This window comes from Triticum aestivum, chromosome 1A (assembly GCF_018294505.1).
Source record: "Triticum aestivum cultivar Chinese Spring chromosome 1A, IWGSC CS RefSeq v2.1, whole genome shotgun sequence".
Classification (NCBI taxonomy): domain Eukaryota; kingdom Viridiplantae; phylum Streptophyta; class Magnoliopsida; order Poales; family Poaceae; genus Triticum; species Triticum aestivum.
Genome location: NC_057794.1, coordinates 97,151,089 through 97,165,321, shown reverse-complemented (window position 1 = coordinate 97,165,321; position 14,233 = coordinate 97,151,089).

Genomic DNA, 14,233 nt, shown 5'->3' with positions numbered 1-14,233 from the left:
GGAGGGGTAGGTTTAGGGGCTAGGGATGCCCAAAATGGCAAGGGTGGCTGCTTAAATAGGAAGCGGCTAGGGTTTAGGTGGGCTTTGGGGGTTTCCGGACCCTCGGATCGCGATCGTGTGGCTCTGGACAAAGAGGGACTAGACGGACTGCAGGTGGGCTATGCAGAGTGTGAAGAGCTGAGAGGAGAGAAGAGAAGGCAGCCTAGCAATAGTTTTCGGAGACCGAAAACGACCGACGTATGACCGGCTATATTGCCGCTATAGTTTAACGATTGGGCTATCAAACGAACTCCGAATGTGATGAAATTTGACAGGCGTTCTATCTACATTATAATAATACCACACGCCAACTTCCAACCCATTCTGAGAACATTTTCTGGCCACTCATAAAATAATATTTCGGACGTGCCGCGGGCGCATGCGAGTGTGTCTTGGCTTAGAACGGACAACGGACGGAACTGGAGGAACCCGAATGGATACATGTTTTGAAAACATGATGATGCAATGCACATGATGACATGACAAGATGCAACACGCAAGCGAATGACATGGCAAAGACAGCGAATAACTGGAAGACAACTGGCACATCGGTCTCGGGGCGTCACAGTGACGTCCCGTGAACTCACGATCCAGTAGAGCTTCGAGGGAGAGTTTCATCAGCACGACGGCGTGATGACGGTGATGATGCTACTAGAACAGGGCTTCGCCTACGCACCTCTACGATATAACCGAGGTGCATTATGGTGGAGGGGGGAACCGCACACGGCTAAAAGATCAATGATCAACTTGTGTGTCTATGGGTTGCCCTCCTCCATGTATAAAGGAGTGGAGGGGAGAGGCCGGCCCTCCTAGGCGCACCCCAAGGGGAGTCCTACTCCCACTGGGAGTAGGACTCCAACCCTTCCAGGAGTAGGAGTAAGAGAGAGGGAAGGAGGAGAGAGGGGGAAGGAAAGGGGGCGCCCCCCTCCTTGTCCAATTCAGACTAGAGGGGGAGGGGGCGTGCGGCCTGCCCTGGCCGCCCCTCCTCTTCTCCACTAAGGCCCAATAGGCCCATTACACTCCCCGGGGGGTTCCGGTAACCCCCCTGTACTCCGGTATTTGTCTGAATTTTCCCGGAACCCTTCCAAAGTCCAAACATAGTCATCCAATATATCATTCTTTATGTCGCGACCATTTCGAGACTCCTCGTCATGTTCGTGATCATATCCGGGACTCCAAACTACCTTCGGTACATCAAAACACATAAACTCATATTACCGATCGTCACCGAACGTCAAGCGTGCGGACCCTACGGGTTCAAGAACTATGTAGACATGACCGAGACTTGTCTCCGGTCAATAACCAACAGCGGAACCTGGATGCTCATATTGGCTCCAACATATTCTACGAAGATCTTTATCGGTCAAACCGCATAACGGTATACGTTATTCCCTTTGTCATCGGTATGTTACTTGCCCAAGATTCAATCGTTGGTATCTCAATACCTAGTTCAATCTCGTGTCTCTTTACTCGTTTCGTAATGCTACATGCCGCAACTAACTCATTAGCTACATTGCTTGTAAGGCTTATTGTGATGTACATTACCGAGAGGGCCCAGAGATACCTCGCCGACAATCGGAGTGATAAATCCTAATCTCGATCTATGCCAACTTAACAAGTACCATCGGAGACACCTGCAGAGCACCTTTATAATCAGCAGTTACGTTGTGACGTTTGGTAGCACACAAATTGTTCCTCCGGTACTCGGGAGTTGCATAATCTCATAGTCATAGCAACATGTATAAGTCATCACGCTAAGCTAACGGACGGGTCAAGTCAATCACATTATTCTCTAATGATGTGATCCCGTTAATCAAATGACAACTCATGTCTATGGTTAGGAAACATAAGCATCATTGATTCAACGAGCTTATCAAGTAGAGGCAAAATAGTGACACTCTGTTTGTCTATGTATTCACACATGTACTAAGTTTCCAGTTAGTACAATTCTAGCATGAATAATAAACATTTATCATGATATAAGGAAATATAAATAACAACTTAGTACATGTGTATTAACCGGAAACTTAGTACATGTGTGAATACATAGACAAACAGAGTTTCACTAGTTTGCCTCTACTTGACTAGCTCGTTGAATCAATGATGATTATATTTCCTAAACATAGACATGAGTTGTCATTTGATTAACAGGATCACATCATTAGAGAATGATGTGATTGACTTGACCCATCTTGTTAGCTTAGCATTTGATCGTTTAGTATATTGCTATTGCTTTCTTCATAACTTATACATGTTCCTATGACTATGAGATCATGCAACTCCCGAATACCGAAGGAACACTTTGTGTTCTACCAAACATCACAACATAACTGGGTGATTATAAAGATGCTCTACAGGTGTCTCCAATGGTGTTTGTTGAGTTGGCATGGATCAAGATTAGGATTTGTCACTCCGATTGTCGGAGAGGTATCTCTGGGACCTCTCGGTAATGCACATCACTATAAGCCTCGCAAGCAATGTGACTAATGAGTTAGTTGCGAGATGATGCATTACGGAACGAGTAAAGAGACTTGCCAGTAACAAGATTGAACTAGGTTTTGAGATAGCGACGATCGAATCTCGGCAGGTAACATACCGATGACAAAGGGAACAACGTATGTTGTTATGCGGTTTGGCCGATAAAAGATCTCCGTTGAATATGTAGGAACCAATATGAGCATCCAGGTTCCGCTATTGGTTATTGACCGGAGACATGTCTCGGTCATGTCTACATAGTTCTCAAACCCGTAGGGTCCGCACGCTTAATGTTCGTTATTATGAGTTTATGTGTTTGATGTACCGAAGGTAGTTCGGAATCCCCGATGAGATTGGGGACATGACGAGGAGTCTCAAAATGGTCGAGACATAAAGATCGATATATTGGACGACTATATTCGGACATCAGAAAGGTTCCGATTGATTCGGGTATTTTTCAGAGTACCGGGGAGTTACGGGAATATGGGGGAAGAAGTATTGGGCCTCATGGGCCAAGTGATGGAAGAGAGGAGGCAGGACAAGGCAGGGCGCGCGGCCCCCTAGCCCAAACCGAATTGGACTAGGGGGCCGGCCCCACTTTCCTCCTTTCCTTCCTCTCCTTCCTTCTCCCTCTCCTCTTCCTTTCCCCCTCCTAGTAGGAGTAGGAAAGGGGAGTCCTACTCGTACTAGGAGGAGGACTTCTCCTCCTGACGCGCCCTACAAGGGCCGACCGGCCTCCCCCCTTGCTCCTTTATATACGGGGGCAGGGGGCACCCCAAGACACACAAGTTGATTGTTCCAAGCCGTGTGTGGTGCCCCCCTCCACCACAATCCACCTCGATCATATCTTAGCAGTGCTTAGGCGAAGCCATGCATCGGTAGCAACATCATCACCATCATCACGCTGTCGTGCTGACGAAACTCTCCCGTGAAGCTCTGCTGGATCGGAGTTAGTGGGACGTCATCAAGCTGAACGTCTGCTGAACTCGGAGCTGCCATGCGTTCGATACTTGGATCGGTCGGATCGTGAAGACGTTCGACTACATCAACCGCGTTCTCATAGCGCTTCCGCTTACAGTCTACAAGGGTACATAGACGATACTCTTCCCTCTCGTTGTTGTGCATCACCATGATCTTGCGTGTGCATAGGATAAATTTTTGAAATTACTACGTTCCCCAACAATGGCATCTGAGCCAGGTTTATGCATAGATGTTATATGCACGAGTATAACACAAGTGAGTTGTGGGCGATACAAGTCATACTGCTTACCAGCATGTCATACTTTGGTTCGGCAGTATTGTTGGATCAAGCGGCCCGGACCGACATTACACATACGCTTACGCGAGACTGGTTCTACCGACGTGCTTCGCACACAGGTGGCTGGAGGGTGTCAGTTTCTCCAACTTTAGTTGAACCGAGTGTGACTACGCCCGGTCCTTGTTGAAGGTTAAAACAGCACTAACTTGACAAAGTATCATTGTGGTTTTGATGCGTAGGTAAGAACGGTTCTTGCTCAGCCCGTAGCAGCCACGTAAAACTTGCAACAACAAAGTAGATGACGTCTAACTTGTTTTTGCAGGGCATGTTGTGATGTGATTTGGTCAAGACGTGATGAGATATCAATTGTTGTATAAGATGATCATGTTTTGTTAAAATTATCAGCAACTGGCTGAAGCCTTATGGTTGTCTCTTTATTGCATAAGATGCAAGCGTCGTACAATTGATTTACTTTATCGCTATGCGATAGCAATAGTTGCAAAATCAATAGTTGGTGAGACAACCATATGATGACACGTTGACAGAGATCAAGATGATGGAGATCATGGTGTCATGCCGGTGACAACAGAGATCATGACAGTACTTTGGAGATGGAGATCAAAGGCGCAAGATGATCATGGCCATATCATTTCACATATATTGATTGCATGTGATGTTTACCTTTTATGCATCTTATTCTGTTTTGATTGACGGTAGCATTATAAGATGATCTCTCACTAAATTTCAAGGTACAAGTGTTCTCTATGAGTATGCACCATTGCCAAAGTTTGTCGTGCCAAGACACCACGTGATGATCGGGTGTGATAAGCTCTACGTTCATATACAACGGGTGCAAGACAGTTTTGCAGACGCAGAAATACTCAAGTTAAACTTGACGAGCCTAGCATATGCAGATATGGCCTCGGAACACTGGAGACCGAAAGGTCGAGCGTGAATCATGTAGTAGATATGATCAACATAGTGATGTTCACCATTGAAATCTACTCCATCTCACGTGATGACCGGACATGGTTTAGTTGATTTGGATCACGTGATCATTTAGATGACTAGAGGGATGTCTATCTAAGTGGGAGTTCTTAAGTAATATGATTAATTGAACTTTAATTTATCATGAACTTAGTTCTGATAGTATTTGCATAACTATGTTGTAGATCAATAGCTCGCGATGTAGCTCCCCGTTTATTTTTGATATGTTCCTAGAGAAAAACTAAGTTGAAATATGTTAGTAGCAATGATGCGGATTGGATCCATGATCTAACGATTATCCTCATTGCTGCACAGAAGAATTATGTCCTTGATGCACTGCTAGGTGACAGACCCATTGCAGGAGCAGATGTAGATGTTATGAACGTTTGGCGAGCTCGATATGATGACTACTTGATAGTTTAGTGCACCATGCTTTACGACTTAGAATCGAGGCTTCAAAGACGTTTTGAACACCACAAAGCATATGAGATGTTCCAAGAGTTGAAATTAGTATTTCAGTCTCATGCCCATGTCGAAAGGTATGAGACCTTTGACAAGCACTTTGCCTACAAGATGGAGGAAAATAGCTCAGCTAGTGAGCATGTGCTCAGAATGTCTGTACTACAATCACTTGAATCAAGTGGGAGTTAATCTTCCAGATAAGATAGTGATTGACAGAGTTCTCGAGTCACTATCACCAAGTTATTGGAACTTCGTGATGAACTATAAAATGCAAGGGATTATGGAAACGATTCCCAAGCTCTTCGTGATGCTGAAATCAATGAAGGTAGAAATCAAGAAAAGCATCAAGTGTTGATGGTTGACAAGACCACTAGTTTCAAGAAAATGGCAAAGGGAAGAAGGGGAACTTCAAGAAGAACGGCAAGCAAGTTGCTGCTCAAGTGAAGAAGCCCAAGTGTAGACCTAAGCCTGAGACTAAGTTCTTCTACTACAAAGGGACTAGTCACTGGAAGCAGAACTGCCCCAAGTATTCGGCGGATAAGAAGGATGGCAAAGTGAACAAATGTATATTTGATATACATGTTATTGATGTGTACTTTACTAGTGTTTATAGCAACCCCTCGATATTTGATACTAGTTTAGTTGCCGAGATTAGTAACTCGAAACGAGAGTTGCACAATGAACAGAGACTAGTTAAGGGTGAAGTGACGATGTGTGTTGGAAGTGGTTCCAAGATTGATATGATCATCATCGCACACTCCCTATACTTTCGGTATTAGTGTTGAACCTAAATAAATGTTATTTGGTGTTCATGTTAAGCATGAATATGATTTGGTCATGTTTATTGCAATACGGTTATTCATTTAAAGTCAGAGAATAATTGATGTTCTGTTTAGATGAATAAAACCTTCAATGGTCTTACACCCAAGGTGAATGGTTTATTTAATCTCGATCGTAGTGATACACATATTCATAATATTGAAGCCAAAAGATTCAAAGTAAATAATGATAGTGCAACTTATTTGTGGCACTGCCGTTTAGGTCATATTGGTGTAAAGCGCATGAAGAAAATCCATGCTGATGGGTTTTTGGAATCACTTGATTATGAATTAGTTGATGCTTGTGAACCATGCCTCATGGGAAAGATGACTAAGACTCCGTTCTCTGGAACAATGGAGTGAGCAACTGACTTATTGGAAATAATACATACTCATGTATGCGGTCCGATGACTGTGGAGGCTCGCGGCGGGTATTGTTATTTTTTGACCTTCACAGATGCTTTGAGCAGATATGGGTATATCTACTTGATGAAACATAAGTCTGAAACATTTGAAAAGTTCAAAGAATTTTAGAGTGAAGTGGAAAATCATCGTAACAAGAAAATAAAGTTCCTATGATCTGATCGTGGAGGAGAATATTTGAGTTACGAGTTTGTTCTTCATTTGAAACAATGCAGAATAGTTTCGCAACTCAAGCCACCTAGTACACCACAGTGTAATGGTGTGTCCGAACATCATAACCGTACTTTATTAGATATGGTGCAATCTATGATGTCTCTTACCGATTTACCACTATCTTTTTGCGGTTATGCATTAGAGACAGTTGCATTCACATTAAATAGGGCACCATCTAAATCTGTTGAGACGACGCCATATGAACTGTGGTTTGGCAAGAAACCAAAGTTGTCGTTTCTTAAAGTTTGGGGTTGCGATGCTTATGTGAAAAAGTTTCATCCTGATAAGCTCAAACCCAAATCGGAGAAATGTGTCTTCATAGGATACCCAAATGAGACAGTTGGATACACCTTCTATCACAGATCCGAAGGCAAGACATTTGTTGCTAAGAATGGATCCTTTCTAGAGAGGGAGTTTCTCTTGAAAGAAGTGTGTGTGGGAGGAAAGTAGAACTTGATGAGGTAACTGTATCGGCTTCCTTATTGGAAAGTAGTTCATCACAGAAATCTGTTCCTGTGACTCCTACACCAATTAGTGAGGAAGCTAATGATGATGATCATGTAACTTCAGATCAAGTTACTACCGAACCTCGTAGGTCAACCAGAGTGAGATCCGCACCAGAGTGGTACGGTAATCCTATTCTAGATGTCATGTTACTTGACCATGACGAACCTACGAACTATGAGGAAGCGATGATGAGCCCAGATTCCACGAAATGGCTTGAGGCCATGAGATCTGAGATGGGATCCGTGTATGAGAACAAAGTATGGACTTTGATTGACTTGCCCGATGATCGGTGAGTCATTTAGAATAAATGGATCTTCAAGAGGAAGATGAACGCTGATATTAGTGTTACTATCTACAAAGCTCGAATTGTCACAAAATGTTTTTGACAAGTTCAAGGTGTTGACTACGATGAGATTTTCTCACTCGTATCGATGCTTAAAAGTTTGTCCGAATCATGTTAGCAGTTGCCGCATTTTATGAAATCAGGCAAATGGATGTCAAAACTGTATTCCTTCATGGATTTCATAAAGAAGAATTGTATATGATATAACAAGAAAGTTTTGTCAATCCTAAAGGTGCTAACAAAGTGTGCAAGCTCCAGCGATCCATCTATGGACTGGTGCAAGCATCTCGGAGTTGGAATATATGCTTTGATAAAGTGATCAAAGCATATGGTTTTATACAAACTTACGGTGAAGCCTGTATTTAGAAGAAAGTGAGTGGGAGCACTACAGCATTTCTTATAAGTATATGTGAATGACATATTGTTGATCGGAAATAATGTAGAATTTTCTGGAAAGCATAAAGGAGTGTTTGAAAAGAGTTTTTCAAACAAAGACCTCGATGAAGCTACTTACATATTGAGCATCAAGATCTATAGAGATAGATAAATACGCTTGATATCTTTTCAATGAGTACATACCTTGACAAGATTTTGAAGTAGTTCAAAATGGAAAAGTCAAAGAAGGAGTTCTTGCCTGTGTTGTAAGGTGTGAAGTTGAGTAAAGACTCAAAACCAGACCACAACAGAAAATAGAAAGATAATGAAAAGTCATTCCCTATGCCTCAGTCATAGGTTATATAAAGTATGCTATGCTGTTTACCAGTCCTATTGTATACCTTAGCATGATTCTGGCAAGGGAGTACAATAGTGATCTAGGAGTAGATCAGTGGACATCGGTCAAAATTATCCTTAGAGGACTAAGGAAATATTTCTCGGTTATGGAGGTGATAAAAGAATTCGCTGTAAAGAGTTACGTTGATGCAAGGTTTTTTCATCGATCTAGATGACTCTAAGTCTCGATCTGGATACATATTGAAAGTGGGAGCAATTAGCTAGAGTAGCTCTATGCAGAGCATTGTAGACATAGAAATTTGCAAAATACATACGGATCTGAATGTTGCAGACCCGTCGACTAAATTTCTCTCACAAGCAAAACATGATCACTCTTTGGGTGTTAATCACATAGCGATGTGAACTAGATTATTGAATCGAGTAAACCCTTTAGGTGTTGGTCACATGGAGATGTCAACTAATCACATAAAGATGTGAACTATTGGTGTTAAATCACATGACGATGTGAACTAGATTATTGACTCTAGTGCAAGTGGGAGACTGAAGGTAATATGCCCTAGAGGCAATAATAAAGTTGTTATTTATATTTCCTTATATTATGATAAATGTTTATTATTCATGCTAGAATTGTATTAACCAGAAACTTAGTACATTTGTGAATACATAGACAAATAGAGTGTCACTAGTTTGCCTCTACTTGACTAGCTTGTTGAATCAATGATGGTTAAGTTTCCTAACCACAAACATGAGTTGTCATTTGATTAACGGGATCACATCATTAGAGAATGATGTGATTGAATTGACCCATTCCGTTAGCTTAGCATTTGATCGTTTAGTATATTGCTATTGCTTTCTTCATGACTTATACATGTTCCTATGACTATGAGATCATGCAACTCCCGAATACCGAAGGAACATTTTGTGTGCTACCAAATGTCACAACGTAACTGGGCGATTATAAAGGTGCTCTACAGGTGTCTCCAATGGTGTTTGTTGAGTTGGCATGGATCAAGATTAGGATTTGTCACTCCGATTGTCAGAGAGGTATCGCTGGGCCCTCTCGGTAATGCTCATCATTATAAGCCTTGCAAGCAATGTGACTAATGAGTTAGTTGTGGGATGATGCATTACGGAACAAGTAAAGAGACTTGCCGGTAATGAGATTGAACTAGGTATTGATATACCGACGACCGAATCTCGGGCAAGTAACATACCGATGACAAAGGGAACAACGTATGTTGTTATGCGGTTTGACCGATAAAAGATCTTCGTAGAATATGTTGGAACCAATATGATCATCCAGGTTCCGCTATTGGTTATTGACCGGAGACGTGTCTCGGTCATGTCTACATTGTTCTCAAACCCGTAGGGCCGCATGCTTAACGTTCGGTGACGATCAATATTATGAGTTTATGTGGTTGATGTACCGAAGGTAGTTCAGAGTCCCGGTGAGATCGGGGACATGATGAGGAGTCTCGAAACGGTCGAGACGTAAAGATTGATATATTGGACGACTATATTCGGACATTGGAAAGGTTCTGAATGATTCGGGTATTTTTCAGAGTAGTGGGGAGTTACGGGAATACGGGGGAAGAAGTATTGGGCCTCATGGGCCAAGTGGTGGAAGATAGGAGGCAGGACAAGGCAGGGTGCCCCCCTAGCCCAAACCCAATTGGACTAGGGGGCCGGCCCCCCTTTCCTCCTTTCCTCCCTCTCCTCCTTCCTTTCCCCCTCCTAGTAGGAGTAGGAAAGGGGAGTCCTACTCCTACTAGGAGGAGGAGGACTCCTCTTGGCGCACCCTGCAAGGGCCGGCCGGCCTCCCCCTTGCTCCTTTATATACGGGGGCAGGGGCACCCCAAGACACACAAGTTGATTGTTCCAAGCCGTGTGCGGTGCCCCCTCCACCATAATCCACCTCGATCATATCGTAGCGGTGCTTAGGCGAAGCCCTGCGTCGGTAGCAACATCATCACCGTCAACACGCCGTCGTGCTGACGGAACTCTCCCGTGAAGCTCTGCTGGATAGGAGTTCACGGGACCTCATCGAGCTGAATGTGTGCTGAACTCGGAGGTGCCGTGCATTCGGTACTTGGATCGGTCGGATCGTGAAGACGTTTGACTACATCCACTGCGTTCTCATAATGCTTCCGCTTACGGTTTACGAGGGTACGTAGACAATACTCTCCCCTCTCATTGTTGTGCATCACCATGATCTTGCGTGTGCGTAAGATAAATTTTTTGAAATTACTATGTTCCCCAACAACAATTACCTCGTTAAGTTCTACTTTCCTCCCACTCACTTCTTTCGACAGAAACTCCTTCTCTAGAAAGGATCCATTCTTAGCAATGAATATCTTGCCTTCGGATCTGTGATAGAAGGTGTACCCAATAGTCTCCTTTGGGTATCCTATGAAGACACATTTCTCCGATTTGGGTTCGAGCTTATCAGGTTGAAATTTTTTCACATAAGCATCGCAACCCCAAACTTTAAGAAACGACAAATTGGGTTTCTTACCAAACCACAGTTCATAAGGTGTCGTCTCAGCGGATTTAGATGGTGCCCTATTTAATGTGAATGCAGCTGTCTCTAAAGCATAACCCCAAAACGGTAGTGGTAAGTCAGTGAGAGACATCATAGATCGCACCATATATAGTAAAGTACGATTACGACGTTCAGACACACCATTACGCTGTGGTGTTCCAGGTGGCGTGAGTTGCAAAACTATTCCGCATTGTTTCAAACGAAGTACAAACTCATAACTCAAATATTCGCCTCCAGGATCTTATCGTAGAAACTTGATTTTCTTGTTACGATGATTTTCCACTTCACTCTGAAATTCTTTAAACTTTTCAGACTTATGTTTCATTAAGTAGACATACCCATATCTGCTTAAATCATGTGTGAAGGTGAGAAAATAACGATATCCACCGCGAGCTTCAATGTTCATTGGACCACATACATTAGTATGTATGATTTCCAATAACTCTGTTGCTCGCTCCATTATTCCGGAGAACAGAGTTTTATTCATCTTGCCCATGAGGCATGGTTCACAAGTACCAAGTGATTCATAATCAAGTGATTCCAGAAGTCCATCAGAATGGAGTTTCTTCATGCGCTTTACACCAATATGACCTAAACGGCAGTGCCACAAGTAAGTTGCACTATTATTATCAACTCTGCATATTTTGGCTTCAATACAATGAACATGTGTATCACTACTATCAAGAGTTAGTAAAAATAGACCACTCATCAGGGGTGCATGACCATAAAAGATATTACTCATATAAATAGAACAACCATTATTCTCTGATTTAAATGAATAACCGTCTCGCATCAAACAAGATCCAGATATAATGTTCATGCTCAACGTTGGCACCATATAACAACTATTTAGGTCTAATACTAATCCCGAAGGTAGATGTAGAGGTAGTGTGCCGCCGACGATCACATCGACTTTGGAACCATTTCCCACGTGCATCGTCACCTCGTCCTTAGCCAATCTTCGCTTAATCCGTAGCCCCTGTTTCGAGTTGCAAATGTTAACAACTGAAACAGTATCAAATACCCAGGCACTACTACGAGCATTAGTAAGGTACACATCAATAACATGTATATCAAATATACCTTTCACTTTCCCATCCTTCTTCTCCGCCAAATACTTGGGGCAGTTCCGCTTCCAGTGACCAGTTCCTTTGCAGTAGAAGCACTCAGTCTCAGGCTTAGGTCCAGACTTGGGTTTCTTCACTTGAGCAGCAACTGGCTTGCTGTTCTTCTTGAAGTTCCCCTTCTTCCCTTTACCCTTTTTCTTGAAACTGGTGGTCTTGTTGACCATCAACACTTGATGCTCCTTCTTGATTTCTACATCCACAGCCTTTAGCATTGCGAAGATCTCGGGAATTGTCTTATCCATCCCTTGCATATTATAGTTCATCACGAAGCTCTTGTAGCTTAGTGGCAGTGATTGAAGAACTCTATCAATGACACTATCATCAAGAAGATTAACTCCCGGTTGAGTCAAGTGGTTGTGGTACCCAGACATTCTGAATATATGTTCACTGACAGAACTATTCTCCTCCACTTTGCAGCTGTAGAACTTATTGGAAACTTCATATCTCTCTCTCTAGGCATTTTCTTGAAATATTAACTTCAACTCCTGGAACATCTCATATGCTCCATGACATTCAAAACGTCGTTGAAGTCCCGGTTCTAAGCCGTAAAGCATGGCACACTGAACTATCAAGTAGTCATCAGCTTTGCTCTGCCAGGTGTTCATAACATCTGGCGTTGCTCCTGCAGCAATGAGGATAATCCTCAAGTTACGGACTCAGTCCGTGTAGTTGCTACCATCATCTTTCAACTTCGCTTTCTCTAGGAATGCATTAAAATTCAATGGAACAACAGCACGGGCCATCTATCTACAACAACATAGACATGCAAAATACTATCAGGTACTAAGTTCATGATAAATTAAAGTTCAATTAATCAAATTACTTAAGAACTCCCACTTAGATAGACATCCCTCTAATCATCTAAGTGATCATGTGATCCACATCAACTAAACCATGTCTGATCGTCACGTGAGATGGAGTAGTTTTCAATGGTGAACATCACTACGTTGATCATATCTACTATATGATTCACGCTCGACCTTTCAGTCTCTAGTGTTTTGAGGCCATATCTGCATATGCTAGGCTCGTCAAGTTTAACCCAAGTATTCTGCGTGTGCAATACTGGCTTGCACCCGTTGTATGTGAACGTAGAGCTTATCACACCCGATCATCATGTGGTGTCTCGGCATGACGAACTTTAGCAATAGTGCATACTCAGGGAGAACACTTATACCTTGAAATTTAGTGAGAGATCATCTTATAATGCTACCGCCGAACTAAGCAAAATAAGATGCATAAAGGACAAACATCACATGCAATCAATATAAGTGATATGATATGGCCATCATCATCTTGTGCCTTTGATCTCCATCTCCAAAGCTCCGTCATGATCACCATCATCACCGGCTTGACACCTTGATCTCCATCGAAGCATCGTTGTCGTCACACCAACTATTGCCTCCACGACTATCGCTACCGCTTAGTGATAAAGTAAAGCAATTACATGGCGATTGCATTTCATACAATAAAGCGACAACCATATGGCTCCTGCCAGTTGCCGATAACTATGTTACAAAACATGATCATCTCATACAATAAAATTTAGCATCATGTCTTGACCATATCACATCACAACATGCCCTGCAAAAACAAGTTAGACGTCCTCTACTTTGTTGTTGCAAGTTTTACGTGGCTGCTACGGGCTGAGCAAGAACCGTTCTTACCTACGCATCAAAAACCACAATGCGGTATAGTGATTGCTTTTTGATCTTCAGAAAGAACCCTGTTCATTGAATCCGATTCAACAAAAGCTGGAGAAACAGACACCCACTAGCCACCTGTGTGCGAAGCACGTCGGTAGAACCAATCTCGCGTAAGCGTACGCGTAATGTCGGTCTGGGCCGCTTCATCCAACAATGTCGCTGAATCAAGAATCAACTAGTGAGGGCAAGCAATATGTATATACCCACACCCACAACTCCTTTGTATTCTACTCATGCATATGACATCTACGCATAAACCTAGCTCGGATGCCACTGTTGGGGAACGTAGTAATTTCAAAAATAATTCCTACGCACACGCAAGATCATGGTGATGCATAGCAATGAGAGGGAGAGTATCGTCTACGTACCCTCATAGACCATAAGAGGAAGCGTATGACAACGCGGTTGATGTAGTCGTACATCTTCATGATCGACCAATTTGGCACTGAAGGTACGTCACCTCCGTGATCTGCACATGTTCATCTCGGTGACGTCCCGCGAACTCACAATCCAGTAGAGCTTCGAGGGAGAGTTTCGTTAGCACGACGGTGTGATGACAATGATGATGATGCTATCGGAACAGGGCTTCGCCTAAGCACCGCTA